The sequence below is a fragment of the Prionailurus bengalensis genome, chromosome C1, assembly GCF_016509475.1.
Source record: "Prionailurus bengalensis isolate Pbe53 chromosome C1, Fcat_Pben_1.1_paternal_pri, whole genome shotgun sequence".
NCBI lineage: Eukaryota > Metazoa > Chordata > Mammalia > Carnivora > Felidae > Prionailurus > Prionailurus bengalensis.
This window is the reverse complement of record NC_057345.1, coordinates 47,480,696-47,495,369: the sequence shown is the minus strand read 5'-3', so window position 1 is coordinate 47,495,369 and position 14,674 is coordinate 47,480,696. Positions and strand designations below refer to the sequence as shown.

The 14,674-nt window shown below is 42.4% G+C and overlaps 1 protein-coding gene across 8 annotated transcripts in view; it reads left to right on the top strand.

Annotated features, from left to right (window-relative positions):
- DAB1 (DAB adaptor protein 1) overlaps window positions 1–14,674 on the top strand; it is a 1,144,406-nt gene that overhangs the window by 25,799 nt on the left and 1,103,933 nt on the right. The window lies entirely within an intron of this gene.

Below are 14,674 nucleotides of genomic sequence, written 5' to 3'. Positions count from 1 at the left end.
CAGCACGGAGCCTGACGCGGGGCTTGAACTCATGGACTGTGAGATCATGACCTGGGCCGAAGTTGGACGCTTAACCGACTAAGCCACCCAGGTGCCCCTTGTCATCACCATTATAACACATTAGCCTGTGTCTATGCCTAAACTGTTGTTCCAGCAGATTAAACACTTGTTCTCTATATTTGGCTTCTTCATTACCACCCTATCTGGTGTATCCAGCCCCCTGGACAGTTTTAAAACCTAGGAAGATTAGATGTTTGAATTATAGGAATATGGAATGTGTAGGACTAACAAAACAGGGATATCTTCATGAGGAAACCAGGATTTTGAGAGTCCTGTTAGAACTGAAGTTTCCTTGGGGTGCCTGAGTGGCTCAGTCGGTTACATAACCAACTGTTGATTTTGGCTCAGGTGATGATCTCTTGGTTCCTGAGATAGAGTCTATATATATATATATGCTATATATGTGTGTGTGTGTGTGTGTGTGTGTGTGTGTATACACATATACTTGTGTATATATATATATGCTATATATATAGTGTATATATATATGCTATATATGTATATATATAAATGCTATATATATAGCATATATTTATGTGTATATATATGCTATATATATGTGTATATATATGCTATATATATGTATATATATATGCTATATATATGTATATATATGCTATATATATGCTATATATATGTGTATATATATATGCTATATATATGTATATATAGCAATTCCTTAATGAGGACTTACCTTGTGCTTGGGATTCTCTCTCTCCCTCTCTCTCTCTCTGCCCCTATCCTGCTCTTGCATGCACTCTCTCTCTCAAAATAAATAAACTTAAAAAAAAGGAACTGGGGGCGCCTGGGTGGCGCAGTCGGTTAAGCGTCTGACTTCAGCCAGGTCACGATCTTGCGGTCCGGGAGTTCGAGCCCCGCGTCAGGCTCTGGGCTGATGGCTCAGAGCCTGGAGCCTGTTTCCGATTCTGTGTCTCCCTCTCTCTCTGCCCCTCCCCCGTTCATGCTCTGTCTCTCTCTGTCCCAAAAATAAAAATAAAAAACGTTGGAAAAAAAAAAAAAGGAACTGAAGGTTCCTTAAGACCCCAATGTGTTCAGTCATCATTGGCAATCCTAGCCATCCTTGGCTTGCAATGCCAAAAAAGCATTTGCCTGGAGTCTGTGCTCGTGACCCTCAGGCAGCTTGGGGCGGGGCGGGGGGGGCGGTCACCAGAACAAGTATGACTGCTGCATTTCACAGTAAGTGAGGGGTTCCAGAAAGGCCAGGGGGCCTGCCTGTAGTCACAGATAGTGAGGGGTGCAGCCAGGCTCAGCTGGTGTGGAGACTCCCCTGCGTTGGGCTTGTTTCCTGTGCTGGAGGCTGTGTCAGTGTGGGGTAATGTGACCTGGCTTGCTTGTATGCGTCAGTGACCATTCTTTCAGACAGGACATGCTCAGGAACTGGCATCCTTTTACAAGCCGATACTGAGAATGTGTTTAAAATTTCATTCCTTGCAATGCAGACCCTTGAATCTTTCCCTCCATTGTTTAGGGTCAGGTGTTCAGTTCTGTAAGGACCATGAGAGCAACGAGTGGGTGGATCATTTCTAGCAATATATATGTGACCCCACACCCTGGGGGAGAGTAGCACAACACCATAAATTCTGATTCATATTTTCTCAGGCATGCTGTCATTCAGTGGGGACTCAGAAAAAAGGAAAAATATATGTATGTGTGTGTGTATGTGTATACACGTGTATGTGTGAGTGTGTGTGTGTGTGTGTGTGTGTGTGTGTGTGTGTGTGTTATTAAGAAGACTTAACCAACACCAGTACACGAGAGAAAACCACAGCCCTCTAAGAATGTTTCTGGGCTAAAAAAAACAGAAAGAAAGAAAGAAAAAATCAATTCCATCGCTTTCCACCTGGGCTGGCCAGTAATCACAACAATAATGCCTTATAACTGCATGTAGGCTTACATAATGTATTCACATCGATAATAAAAGATATATATATATACACACACACATATCAATTCCTTACCGAGAACTTACCTTGTGCTAACACTTTCGGGACCCTTTTGTATATCTTACTTTATTGAATTCTTGCAGAATCTCTAACAAGGTTATCCTTATCTCCATTTTAAACTGGGAAAACAAGTTCAGTGAGGCAAGTGATTTACTCTAAATTGCAAGGCTAGAAAGGCCCCAAATTCTTCACTAGAGAGGATCTGAGACTCCAAAGCCAGTGCTCTTTAAATTGCCTTGTGGTTGACTCTAGAATCATACACCTATAGGTTTTTAATTTTTAAATTAAAAACAAAAATGTACTATGCTAAAGCGTTCTTTCCTTCTTCTTCTTCCCCTCTCCTTTTTCTCTCCTTCCCCCTCCTTCTTCCCCTCCCTTTCTCTTGTCCTCCTCCCCCACCTCTTCCTTCCTCACCCTCCTTCTTTCCCTCTCTGAGAAGAAACAGTGGTCTTTTTGCTTTCCCGGAGTGACAGCCTCTCATGGTTAGAAGAAAATTTAAAGATCATCTATTTTAAACCAGTGGTTAGCAAAATGGTTCACATTAGAATTGTCTGGGTTAAAAAATATTCCTTCTTGGATCCCATCCCAGACCAATTAAATCAGGATCTCTGGGGTCATCAGTCATTTTTTTTTTTTTGTCTTAATTCTCCAGTTGATTGTAATCTGAAGCCAAGATTGTGCACCACTCATCTAGACTCACTGACCATTCCTTCTACAATATCCCTGCAAAATTTTCATCCATATTAGGTTCAAAGGCCCCTAATGGCAGAAAACTTACAATCCTGGGAGGCAGCTGATTTCATTTTTGAGCTTCTCTATCTAGAGAACAACCAAAAAACAAAAACAAAATCTTATTATGGGTCAGGCAGTGTCACGTCTGTTATCTCATTTAATCCTCATAGGGTTTTTGTTATCTCTACAGATGAGGAAACTAAGGATCATTTATCCCTTCATTCAACAAATACTTAGTTGCATTTATATCTACTAAATGACAAGCCTTTTACAAGCACTGGACACGCGCAAATGTGTAAGACAGGCATGGCCCTCAGGACGCTTTCCTAAGCTGGGGAAGATGGTCATGAAAAACCAGGTTGCATAGCTAACTAATTCCAGGTGCAAATGAGAGTTTGCAAAAGGTACATCTGGCCTTGTGTGGGTGCAAGGAGATCAGTGGACCACCTCTGAGCTGAGCCCTGACGGACAAGTAGGAATTGCCTAAGGACAGGGGACAACTTTGTGCAGAAGGCCACAAGGCAGGAAAGTGCTCGATGTTTTTGAGGAGCTAGAAGGTGGCCAGCATGTCATTAACACAGACAGGGGACCCCAGAAGAATGCAGGAATGGAGGGAGGGCAGACGTGGCTGTATCCACTCATTTAGATCAGGAGAAGCCTTTGGAGAATATTAACCCCAGGACACACATAGACAGGTGTGTGTGTGTGTGTGTGTGTGTGTGTGTGTGTGTGTGTGTATGTGTGAAAGATCATGTCTAGCTGGGGTCAGGGTAGGGGCGAGATGGATGAGTCTTCTTCCATTACCACATAATTTCCTGCTTTCCTACATGTAAGAAGGATTACAATCCTTTATTCCTTTATTGATGTGCTCTGAGAAGGGAGCTAGAACCAGAGACAGTGCTTCAATAGATTCTAGTGGGTGAAACCTATGTGAGGAGGGAAGGGAATGAGTCTACATAGAAACCCAGAGAAGGAGCCTTTGGGAATCTGAGCCAGGGGTTCAGAGTACCTCTCTTGATTCTAGTGGTCATGTTACTGTGTTCTTAAGAATAGTGTGTGTGTGTGTGTGTGTGTGTGTGTGTTTAATTTTAACTGAAACAGAGAGAGAATATCCCAGATATAAGTAAAAATGGAATGACCAGGATTATGCGAGCCCAGGGAGAGAAGAACCAACAGATATAGGCACCTGTAGAGACGAAAACACAACACACTCGTGTACAGAAAGTCACTGGCCTCTCTCTTCTGCACATACACATGCACATAAACATACCAAACACCCAAAACTTTGACATTCAGGAAGGAAAACATGCCTCCTCTGGGCTGCAGGGTGGGAGGAGCATGGGCTTTGGAGCCACACGGCCTTGAGTTCAAATCCCTGCCCATCACCTTGATTTGAACCAGTTGTTTCAACCCCCATTTTTTTTTTTCATTTGTAATATGCAGACAGGAACATTTGGGGTTGTTCTAAGAATTAAAGGAATTTATATAAAGTACCTGAAAAATATAAGATGCTTATTCTAATTGTTATGTGCTGTTGAAAAACTTGCCATAATAGAACTACTCAGATAACACTTTAGTTCAGGTGATCGAGAATTGAATCCCAATTCTGGAAACCCCGGGAGAATCCATATGAATTTAGTCCCTTTATGTTGTGTTATAGAAACCGTGAAGGCTTCTGATTTTCTCTCCATCGGATATCCCAAATATCTCTTCAGCCCTTGTTCCTCCTGTGGTCTCTGCCTAGAAAGTCCACAATGAGCATAATCCTCTGTTTCCTTCCTTTTGTGTTGGTTGGCCTATAAGAATTATAGTCCATCCATCTATCCATCCATCCATCCTTCCATCCCAGCATACACCAAGGTTGGAGTTGTCATAGTAGGATCTATGAGGTATGAGGGGTGTAGGGGCTAAACTATAGAACTGTGTTTTCCAAGAGTGGTTTGCTAGTTTCGTCAGGCTCTCCTGCAGAGTACAGAGCCACATTCCAAGCTTTTGAAATAGAGTGTCCGGGGGGAAGGCCCTGAAACCTAGTATTTTAAACTAGTACCCTGGTAGTTCTAGTGCAGCCCACATTTGAGAACCACTCACTGGATTATATTCTTCAGAGGAACGAAGATGCTAGCTTTTTGGAAGCTTTAAGGAGTAATCGAGAGGCCTGATGTGGAGATACGAAGAACTTGGCTTATGCATGAAGATTTGTGGTCATTTGAAAACCTTCATTCATGCATTCATTTAACAGAGTGCCTAATGTGTTGGGTGCCATTTGGTTCAAGAAGATGTGTCAGTATAGCACTGATCAGCCCCCTGCCTTCAGGAGGCTCACAGTTTAACAGAGATAGACAGTGACCACTCACACACACACAGATCAATGAGGCTATCTCTTGAACATACTAATGCTGTAAAGAAAATACTATGAGGGAGTGGGCCAGAGGTCAACTGGAGTTGAGGGGTACCTTGACCATGGTGGTTACAGAAGGTCTGTCTGAGGAGGAGCGCATTTGAGTTGCCATCTGAAGGACAAAAAGGAGGCAGACTTGCAAGGATCTTGGAGAAGAATTTTAGGCAAATGGAACAGCAAGGGCAGAGGCCCCGAGATGCTTAGAGTATTTAAGGGGCACAGAGAAAGCTAGGATGGTTTAGCCTATAGAACCAGGAAGAGGATGACAGGAGAAGAGAGGAGAAGAGAGCAGTCAGCCTCATAGACTCCAGTAAGGCATGCAGTTTTTATGTTAGTGGTCTCAGTAAGGCCGATTTCTTCAGCTGTATCAAGGAGCAGAGGGAAACAGAGAATCTGTCTCTTTCAATGGCCTTTGATATATTGGCTTCCCCAATAGAGCCTCTCTGAAACCTGCCCTTGCTGCAAATTTTACTGCTGGAAAGAAAACCCCCGTTCTGACTCCCTGCCTATTGTAATTAGATTTTCTAGGATCATTTGCTCCAGCTAGAAGCCAAAGAAGCCCTGTTGTGGCCACAGTGGCCTGCCCTGAGAGCAGTCACTTTGAATCTGCTTGTCTGGAAAGGGTGATCTCAGTCAAAAACAGCCTCGCTCCAACATAAGGCATTATCTGATCCTTTATAAAAACTTGCCAACATTTTGCTTCTGCAAACCTGTAACTTCTGAAGGCTAGCAAGCTCATAAGCAAGAATTAAGATTAGTAAAGAAATAATCCACGTGTTCATTGGTTATTCATCCAAAAACCTGTTTCTAAGAGCACCAAGGATTTCTATGTTTTCAGTCCAACAGAACTCATTTCACTGGATGTTCAAACAGAATTTTATACAGGAGACTAACTCCATGTTTATTTTTTTTCCCATTTTTTAATTGTGGTAAAATGCAGCATAAAATTTACAGTCTTAATCATTTTTAAGTGCAGAGTTCAGTGGCATAAGTACATTCACGTTATTATGCAAGCATCACCAGCATCTGTCTCCAGAGCTCTTTTCATCTTGTAAAACCGAAACTCTGTACCCATGAAACACAAACTCCCTATTCCCCCTTCCATCAGCCCCTGGCAATCACTAGTTACTTTCTTTCCCTGTGATTTTTACTACTTAGGTACCTTTATAACAGGAATCATATAGTATTAATATTAGGCTTATTTCACTTAGCATAATGAACTTAAGGTTCATCCATGTTGCACTATGTGTCAGAATCTCCTTTTTTAGGGCTAATGGTCCACTGTCTGGGTAGACTACATTTCCTTTTATCCATTTATCCATTGGTGGACACTTAGGTTGCTTCCATGTTTTAGCTATTATGAGTAATCTTGCTATGAACAAATCTCTGAGTCCTTGTTTTCATTTCTTTGGATAGATGCCAGAAGTGGAATTTCTGGGTCGTATAGTAATTCTTTTTTTTTTTTTTTTTTAGGAACTGCCATGCTGTTCCTTACAGCAGCAGCACCAATTTACATTCCCAGAAACAGTGTACAGGGTTCCACGTTCTCACCAACATTTGTTATTTATTTATTTTTTTGTTACTCTGGTAACACCCATCCTAATGGATATGAGGGGATATCTCATGGGAGTTTTGATTTGCATTTCCCTGACAATAAGTGAGATTGAGCATCTTTTCGTGTGCTTATTGGCCCTTTATATATCTTCTTGAGAGAAACGTCTATTCAAGTCCTTTGCCCATTTTTGAATTGCATCATTTGGGGTTTTTTTGTTGTTGTTGAGTGTTAGGAGTTCTTTATATTTTCCCATCTTTCTTAAATCTCTTGTTTTCTTTGGCTTTTCTACTACCACTGTCTCCTGGTCTGCTCATCCTCCCTCATTTATCCTTCTGAGTGTCTGTCACCAGCCCTTATTCTTAGATGTAGCCTCTAAATACTGATGCTCCTTATGGCTTACAGATGATTCGGCCAGTAATAAGCAAAAGGTATGCAAAGAATATTACGGAAGCACAAGGTATGGGACTTGTTCCAAACAGGGGGTCATGAAGTCAGCTGGCTCAGAGCATTTATGAGTAAGAGCCACGGATCTGAAAGAGGAGTGCAGTACATCCCTGGCAGAGAGAACAGCCAAAGCAAAAGCCCAGAGGACTTAGTGCCATGGCATGGCAAGAAGTTAGATGGAAGGCAGTGGAAAGTAAGGCTGGAAATATAAGCAGAAGCAGGCTGGCAAGGTCTTTTTCTTGTATTCCTTTGGACTGCGATGAGACATTGAAGTGGTTTAAACGGGGAAGTGACATGTTTTGCATTTTAGAATGATTCGTTGGGCTGCAGTGTAAAGGATGGAGTTAAGTGGGTGCAAGACTCAGGTAGGGTTACAGTTAACAGGCCCTTGGAATGATCCAGGTAAGGGATGATGGTGGCTCGGTCTAACGTGGTAGCTACAGGAACAGAGAGGGGCATTTGGATTGCAGTGGATGTACATGAGTAACGGTGTGGGGGGTGAAATCATCAGATAGAGAGACTGTTGGAGGAGATTCAGGAATGGACTCCAGAATACAGACTCTTCAGCAGTTCGACAGAGTAACTTGGCTGTAGCCAAACTTATATGGCCTTCCCCTTTGATCCTCAGCCTTAGAGTTTCTCTCTGTGGAATGTCTGGGTGAGGAAAGGCCTCAATGGTTCTTTAAATTCCTCCTCTTAGACATATGGAAATTGAGACTGACAACACGGTAACTCACTGCCTTATCAATTCTCACCTCTAAAAACGTCCAGATCACTGCAGGTTCTTCTTGCCTAACATCAGATACTGACCTGAGGATACTGATATTAAAAATAACTTCAGCGATACATAAATTTTGTGTGAGTGTTTTTTCCTTTTTCTGTAATTGACTCCAAGAACCATCGTTCAAAAGCAACAAAAATACCAGGTGAGGTCTGAGGGTTTCTTAACCATGTTGGATCTGAAACAGCAATAATCCTACTACCTCTAAGCAGCTTTGTTTCTCTTATTTGACTAAGAGTTTTCAACAACTAGCTGATGTGTACCTGAATGGAACTTGAATCAGTGGAGTTCAGAAATCATTCGAATGCAAGTACTCTGGCTCACTCCTTCTATCTTCATGATGAAGTTTCCTTCCTAATTTGTGGGCACGATGGGAAGAAATAAAAGCCTTGAGGTGTTGTACTCCAGTAAATTAAAATTAGGTGGGATGGGTTTAAGTTTCTGCTCACCAGCTGCATTTATCTCAATTTCAAGGAGTTGCAAGAGTGGGGGAGATGGTATTTCTGTAACCCTTGATGTACCTAAGAGAAGAGGCAATAAATGTAGTAAGGATTTTGCAGCCTTCTCAGGGCAAACCAACCAAATGACCTCAGTGTCAGGGCTCAAAGCAGAATTGCCTAAGGGTGTCAATACTGGTGGTTACAAATGTGAGTCTTGAAGTTCGTGCCCATGGATTCAAATCCTGGCTCTTTTATTTACTAACTGTATGGTCTTTGCCTATCGGCTTACCCTGACTCACTTTGCTCATCTGTAAAATGGGGACAATACTGGCTACACCACAGGACAATTTTCAGATTAAGTGAGCTGTCAACAAGATAATGCGTACAAAGCACACACTCCAGTGCTTCGCACCTAGTGGGTGTCTCAGTCTGCTCTCTGGCTCTAAAACATGATGCTGCTGTGAAAGACATACATTGGAACCAGAGAATGAAGAAGTGGTTCATTAACAACTGGCCTAGGGAGACTACACTCCACAGGAAACTGCAGGGTCATTAAGCACCAATGGTGGTAACAAGGCCATTAATGTCCCAGGGTTTTCTTTATCGAGCCACACAGTGAGGTGATGCTTAACCCAGCAGGAGGGAAGGGGTTCAGTGGGATCTGGGGGTGGGAGATCACAGCTATTTTGTAAGGTAGACCAGCTGTGAAATGCCAGGAGGATTGTGCACTCGCTGTGTCTGCACCATGGAGTATCCCAGAGGACAGAGAATCTGAAAATCATTTCTGTGTGTTCATTGCAGGCGGTGAGGTTTAAAGAGCATTGGCTTTGGTGTCTTAGACCTGACTGGGAATCCCATTTCCATCACAACTAGCAATGAGACCACAGGCAAGTTACTCTCATCTTTCATTGCCTCAGTTTCCTCATCCACAAAATGGGGAGAATCCTGAGCCGCAATGAGGCAAAACTAGTGAAGCACGAGAAAACACATGGAGAATATGTGTTTTTTCTCACTTCCTTGTGTCTTTTCTCACTTCCTTGTATTAACCTTCCCTTTCCTCTTCATTTGGTTGCTTGGGCTAGTAGACATATGACTTATTTCTAGCAATGTCATCTACTCATGCTTGGGCTACAATCCATCGCAAAACTCACAAAGAGCAGGTGCAGCATGAGCTTCAGAATAAGTTATTTCATTAGAATGAATTTCTGAATGTGAAAAATCGGCATCACTAAAGAAGAAATTTCTGGAAGTACCGAATAGACCCACATATCACCGTATCGATTTGAATGGAATGTCTAAAATAATTTTAGCTCTGATTTTTTTAGCAACTAGGACAAAAGAAAAAGAATCTAGAAGTTATATAGATAACTGTGTCAGACAGTGGAGATGTTTCTTTTTTAGGACAAATCCTAAATGTAGAAACAACTCTTAAGAAGTTTTTACAAGGCTCCAGACATAGCAGTGTCCTTACCATTGCTTATAAGGCCCTACATGACTTGGTTCCCACCTGCCTTTCTGGCCTCATCTTCAGTATTCCCCACCCTGCTTTCTCTGCTCCAGGCTTCTATTTCTCCATCAAATCATGATACTCCTACCACAGGACTATTGCACAATCGGTTCCCTCTGCCTAGATGCTCTTGTCCTTAATTTCACCCCTTAATAAACATTTCCTCAAAGAAAGCACTGAAGCCCCAAATTCCTAATGCTTAACTCTTCACCGTACCCTTCCTTTCTTGGAACTTATCTCAATTGGTGATTAAGCATTTGGTCATTGTTTATTTTCTGTCTCATCTGCACGTGAGCTCCTGAGAACAGAAACCATGTTTGTTGTGCTCACCAGCAATTCCATGTACGTAGTATATGATAGGTGCTAAGAAACAGCTGTAATAAAAACAAACACTAAATCAGTGAACACATGGATTCTCTATAGCAACACAGCTTCACAAACACAGACTTTTGGACCAGAGCATTCTTTTTTTTTTTAATTCTTTTTTAACGTTTATTTTTTGAGAGAGAGAGAGACAGAGTGTGAGCGGGGGAGGGGCAGCGAGAGAGAGAGGGAGACACAGAACCCGAAGCAGGCTCCAGGCTCTGAGCTGTCATCACAGAGCCCGACGTGGGGCTCAAACTCACAAACCATGAAATCGTGACCTGAGCCGAAGTTGGACGCTTAACTCACTGAGCCACCCAGGTGCCCCATGGACCAGAGCATTCTGAGGTTGCTCATCTTCCTCCTGGCAGTGGAGGTAATCTGGATAAGGATTACAATACATTTTCTCAGCTCAGAAAGAAAAGATCAATGTGTGAGATAAAGTCCAGACTATTTCTCATGACATACCAAAAGTTCCATGATGTCGCTTTTCTTTTGCCATTTTCTAATTAAATTTTTTTTTTATTTTTTTAAAAAGTTTTTATATACTTATTTTTGAGAGAGACAGAGACATTGTGAGTGGGGAGGGGTAGAGGGAGAGGGGGAGAAAGAAAGAATCCCAAGCAGACCTCACACTCAGCACAGAGCCCGACACGGGGCTTGAACTCACAAAACCGTGAGCTCATGACCTGAGCCAAAAGCAAGAGTCGGATGCCCTACCAGTTCAGCCACCCAGGCCTTCCCACCATTTTCTATTCATAGCCTGTGCTTCTACCGTGCATTCCTGCTGACAGTTTCATGAACATGCTGTGCCAGTCCCAGCCTCCATGCCTTTGCCTGTTCTCTTCCCCCATCCTGGAATGCCTTCCCCTGAGTGGGAAAACATAACAATAGATGGTCAAGAACTCCAGCTCTGGACTCAGGCAGATACCAATCTAAATCCTGGTTCTACTGCTTAGCTGCCAGATCTTGGACTTCCTAAAACTCAGTTTTCCCATTTAAAAAATTGGCATGGGGAGCCTGGGTGGCTCAGTCAGTTAAGCGTCTGACTTCAGCTCAGGTCATGGTCTCTCTGCTCTTGAGTTCAAGCCCTGCATCTGGCTCTGTGCTGATAGCGCAGAGCCTGGAGCTCCCTCTCCCGCTTCTGCTCTCTCTCTCTCTGTCTCTCTCTCTCTCTCTCTCTCTCTTTCACTCAAAAATAAACATTAAAAATTGCCATAATAATAAAAAAGAATGAGGGGCACCTGTATGGCTTAGTCAGCTAAGCGTCTGACTCTTGATTTTGGCTCAGGTCATCATCTCACATTTCGTGGGTTCTAGCCCCACATCAGGCTCTGTGCGTTGCCTGCACAGAGCCTGCTTCGGATTCTCCCTCTCTCCTTCTCCCTCTGCTCCTCCCCCATTCATGCTCTGTTTATCTCTCTCAAAATAAGTAAATAATAATATATATTTAAAACTTTTAAAATTTGGGGTGCCCAGATGGCTCAGTTGGTTAAGTGCTGACTATGGCTCATGTTATGATCTCGCGGTTGGTGAGTTCAAGCCCTGTGTCAGGTTCTGTGCTGACAGCTCAGAGTCTGGAGCCTGCTTTGGATCCTGTGTCTCCCTCTCTCTCTCTGTCCTCCACACCCCTGCTCATGCTCTGTCTGTCTGTCTCTCTCTCAAACATAAAATAAACATTTAAAAAGTTGAAAACTTTTTACATTTAGTATTTAAAAAAATAATAAAGAATGAAATCTTGCCATTTGCAACAACACGCATGGAGCTAGAGAGTATTATGCTAAGTGAAATAAATCATAGAAAGACAAAGCCTATATGATTTCACTCATATGTGGAATTTAAGAAATAAAACATGAATGTATGAAAAAAAAAAAGAGAGAGACAGACCAGTAAACAGACTCTTATCTATAGAGAAGAAACTGAGAATTACTGGAGGGGAAGTGGGCAGGGACGGGTTAAATGGGTGATGGGTTAAGGAGGGCACTAGTGGTGATGAGCCTAGGGTGTTGTAATTGATGCCTCAGTGTATTATGCACCTGAAACTAATGTTACATTGTTAACTAACTGGAATTGAAACACAAACTTGAAAGAAAGTTGGCATAATGATATTTACCTTGTAGAGCTGTTGCCAGGATGAAATTGATCATGTATATAAAGGGTTTATTGCTAAGTTTCTCAAGAAGACCGTGGGGGGAGGGAAGGGGAAAAAGTAGTCACAGAGAGGCAGGGAGGCAAACCAAAAGAGACTCTTAAATACAGAGAACAAACTGATGGTGGTTGGGCGGGGTGGGGGAGAGGGGAAAATGGGACATGGGCATTGAGGAGGGCACCTGTTGCAATGAGCACTGGGTGTTGTATGTAAGCCAATTTGACAATAAATTGTATTAAAAATAGGGTTTATTGCTTTGAGGGGTATATAAGTTACATTGTTACACTGAGGGGACATTGTTACATTCCTATGAAAAAAATCTTCTGCTTAAGACTCAGGTCAAAGGTCATTTGAAGCCTTTTTTTTTTTTCCCACTCTGCTGGCCAGACAGACTAAAGGAAACTTTCTCACTGCACATCACATACACCTCTGTTGTAGCATTATCCTCTAATTGCATATCCACTTTCTCATTAGGTAGCAATGTCTTTAAAGACATGGTTCAAATGTGCTTTCATTCTGAGGACAGTACCAAATGTAGTACTAGGTGTTTGATAAATATCTCTCATTGCAGAAATAAATGAATTAATTCTACACCAGCTAGAAAAAGTACATTCAATATAGCAAGTAAAATTGAACCGGACATTTTTATTGGCTCTTTAATTTGCTCACATATCTTGCATATACGTCACTCAAACATATTTAGCCTTTTTGTGGAAAGGTCCACACAGTGTTGACATTCCTGGTCTTTAAGAAAACATTATGCCCTGGCTAAATGGTGGCTTTATTTCATTCTCGTCAGTATTTGCATTGGAAAACAGCTACTTAGCACATTTGCCAATGACTTTTCATAAGGTAGACTTTTTTTTCCTTTTTTAATTTTTTTTCTGTTAGCCTCAGGTTCTGAGCATGTGATACTACAATGTTTCTGCTCCAGATTCGCAAGGGTGCTGGTGTTCTCAAATCAGTTTGTCACATGGAACATGTTCTACAACAAAGAGGATTAATTGTTTTTCTCCTGTAAACGGTTTGAGGTGGAAGAAAGCCCATCTCTCATTGGATTCTGGTTGGCTTTAACTCCTGGGACCCCAGCCTGCCCCTATGTCTACTGCCTCATTTCCCAGCAAACTCCAGCTCACGCTCCATACCACAGGAGAACTGATCAGCCTACAGTCTCACACATATCCCATGTAGTTTAAGGCTTCTGGGCTTTTGTCCAGGCTCTTCTCGCTAGCTGCACTGTCTCACCCCACTTATCTCCTGGCAAACACCCACTTATCTCTTAACACTGACTTTAGGTATCCCTTCCTCCAGGAAGCCTTCTTGGCATGGCCTAATCTGATTTGGGTTCCTCCCCCTTATTCTCTCTGCCAGTCCTGTTCTTTGCATTTATGGGAGTATGTATGTGGTGGGGGAATTTCACCTTCATGTTTAAGCAAGTAAGTTTTGGAGGTGCCTGGGTGGCTAAGACCGTCACACATCTGACTTCAGCTCAGGTCATGATCTCACAGTACGTGAGTTTGAGTCCCGCATTGGGCTCTGTACTGGCAGTAAAGAGCCTGCTTGGGATTCTCCCTCTCTCCCTCTCTCTCTGCCCCTCCCCTGCTTGCTCTTTCAAAAATAAATAAACTTAATAAATTAAACAAGAGAAAGGTTTAGTTAGCCTGAGGCTGGGATTGAGCTTCAAAATCTTGGTCAAGTTACTGACTTTGAGATTTCACTGTCTTCCATGACACGAGAGGACTATAGAACGGATGTGACTATTAATGAGTAACTCTATATTGAGCACTTTAAACCATGTGTAACATGTAAGAACCATTCCATATATGCTGGACATGATTTTACTGCTGGTAGTAATCAGCCACAACTATCAATATCAAAACACTTATAACACCATGCCAAAACTATCTGCTCACACGTGTGCCTCTCCTATTGGACCTAGAGCAACCAACTGCCTCACGTTGCCCAGCCCTAGGAAGATTCCTGGAATATGGGGTTTTCGGTGTTAAAACCAGGATGGTCCCAGGAAACCAGGATGAGGGGCCACAGTCACCCTCAACTAGACCATAAACAGCTTAGAGTTAGAGACTCTGACCTCTCATCTTTATATCCTAGTGCTGAACACATTGCTTTCGAAGCAGCAACTTGTAGTGGTAGAATAAGTTAGTGGGGGCTTTCTTACTTTTTGCAGCCACACATGCATGTTTCTCTACCCTGTGGATGGCTTTATACTTTCCATCTGTATTAGTCTGCTAGGACTGCCATAATAAGATACCATAGAATA